At 47.4% G+C, this 2517-nt stretch overlaps 1 protein-coding gene across 4 annotated transcripts in view; it reads left to right on the top strand.

Moving 5' to 3' along the window:
• Positions 1 to 2517, top strand: part of CALN1 (calneuron 1) — a 528610-nt gene that overhangs the window by 239298 nt on the left and 286795 nt on the right. The window lies entirely within an intron of this gene.

Genomic DNA, 2517 nt, shown 5'->3' with positions numbered 1-2517 from the left:
GTTCAAAATGTTCAGAATCTCCAGGCGTGGTGACCCGACTGAGGAGTGCAGGGAGGAGGGATATTCAGAGTGACCACTTGCCTGTCCTTTTCATCAGCAAAGCAAAAGCTGTCCCAGAAGCTCCTTGCCAGTTTCTGCTTCAGTTGCATTGTCCATGACTGGGTTCCGTGGTTCCCCCTACTTGGAAAGGAGGCCGGGAAGGCGAACGTCCTGCTTCTTGTGGCTCTGTGGTGAATGGGTATGGAAGGAGGGTGTGGGAATGAGTGTGGAGACAGTGTAGCCGTGGCGATGCCCCCACAGTGACACGGCTTCCTTTGTCTGCGTCATGCCCCCGCCCCACCTCTCAGAATCTCAGGCTGTAGGGAAGTGAGAAATATCCCCTTGCTATCACGGTGCTTTGGATCCATGAATTATTTATCAGGGTTGGGACGGATCAACGATGTCCATATTGAGTCACCACTAAGCAGCAGAGGCTAGAGATAGCATTGCATAAAAAGAAAGTATTCTTTAATGTTGAAGATTTTGACCGATGTCCCCTCTTGCCTGTGTCCTTCATGAGAGCGCAGAGGGGAGCTGATAATTTTAGGGTGGCTCATCTCTAGCTAACACTTCAGTGGAAGAACCACATTCTACTGATCTGCTGTGTTGCCCTTGTGTAATTTCTAGCGCAGACTGACAGGGTGAGGAAATGCCAGTTGGACTTGTTTGGGTTGGTTGCCCAGCCCAGCCTGTGCCTTTGTGTTCCTTCTTGTCTGTCTTTCATCGGACATCTCAAAGGAACCTCCAAATCATCCACATCTCCTCTTCCTGTGTTCCCTGGCCCAGGGAATGACAGTCTACCTGTCAAGCTGTTGAAATCTTCAGGAACATCTGTTTCTCTCACCTGCAGTGACAATTAATCACCAAGCCTTGTCTCTCCTTCCTCCTAAATATTTTTCTGTGCCTCCTTCCTGTAAATCTCCACTGCCAGCAGCCTGCATTGCACCTCAAGTCCCTGGTGGTGTTTTTGGGTGCAAATAGAATACCCAACTTAAGAAAGCAGCTTAATCCAGAAGAGGCTCTTTGTTTGTTTCTTACATGGTAAGAAGTAAGAGCTAGGACCATTCCAGGGCTAATTCAGTGCGTTCAAAATGTCACCAAGACACAGGTGCTTTTAAATTTTCCACTCCACTACCCTTAATGTGACAGTGATGTTGCCCCCGTGGGGTTAAGATGGCTGTGACAGTTCTTGGCGTCGCTTACAAGCACAGCCACATCAGAGAAGAGGGACCTGTCTTGCTTGTGTCACTTTCTGTGAATGAGGAGCATCTTCCTAAGATGTCCCTCTGCAGCTTTACTCCCAAGGGTCACGATTGGGTCACTGTCCATGCTCTAACTGAAGAAGGCTGGAAAAGCAATTTTCTGGCATGTTCGGTGGTGGAAGGCAGTTTCTGCTGGTCAGAAGAAAGGTTGGAATGGGGCTGTTATTTGGGGGAGGCATTCCCTAGGACCTGCTGCAGACACACTCATCTCCCGCCTGGACTTTCTAGTCTTTCCCATCAAGCCTTTCTCCCCGAACTCCTGCTGCCAGAAGAGTCTTTCCAAAGTGTGTAGTTAGCTCATCTGCTTACTTGTTTTTTGTCACTACTGCTCATAATTATGGAAGCTGCACGAGGGAAGAAATCTTGTCTGTTCTGTTCATGGCTTTGCCCCCTGGAATGTGGCCTCGCACATCAAAGGTATTGATGTGATATTTAGGTATCTGTTGGCTGGCTGAATGAATGGAATACACATCTGATTCTGTCAATCCCCCTTAAAGCCTTCAAATGGTTTCCCTTTGCCTCTCAGCTGAAGTCACATCTTCTGGAAATTGTCACGTCTTTCACAAAAAGGTCTGTGCGTACGTTTCCACCTCTCCCTGCTTTCCCCCACTCCTCCACTCGTCTCCAGCTTTCCGGAACTTTCTTCAGCTTTTCAAATACACCTTGTGTTTTCTTCTCTCCGCATGCTTTCCTCCAACTGCCTAGAACCGCTTTGGCTTCTCACTTTGTCTAAGTCCTTCTCGAGAAGTGAATTTCAGTTTAAACGTCACCTGTTCTGGGAAACCTTCCAGAAGTTTCTCTCAAGAGGTGTTGCTGGAAGCCCCTGAGAACTTCCCAGAGTGCCCTGGACTTCTTCATCTTAGAAGCTGTCACATGCTATTGTGACTGCTTGATTGTGTTTCTCTACCACCACGGTTTTTAAAAATCAGTGTTACTGAGATATAATACAAATTCCATACATAGATCGATTTAGAGTGTACAATTTAATTGTTTATGATATATTCACAGAGTTGTGCGACCACTACCCAAAGTCAATTTTAGAGTATTCCCATCGCATTCCATTCCTCCCCCAAATAGCCATTAGCAGCCACTCCTCAATCCCTTCCAATCCCCTTGGCTTGGGGCAACTTCTCTTCTCCTTTCTGTCGCTGTGGACGTGCTGGTTGTGGACATCTCATAGACTGGAACCTAACTTCCACATGGTCAGTGATTGTGT

Source organism: Neofelis nebulosa, chromosome 18 (assembly GCF_028018385.1).
Source record: "Neofelis nebulosa isolate mNeoNeb1 chromosome 18, mNeoNeb1.pri, whole genome shotgun sequence".
NCBI lineage: Eukaryota > Metazoa > Chordata > Mammalia > Carnivora > Felidae > Neofelis > Neofelis nebulosa.
This window is presented reverse-complemented; position numbering and strand designations above follow the sequence as displayed.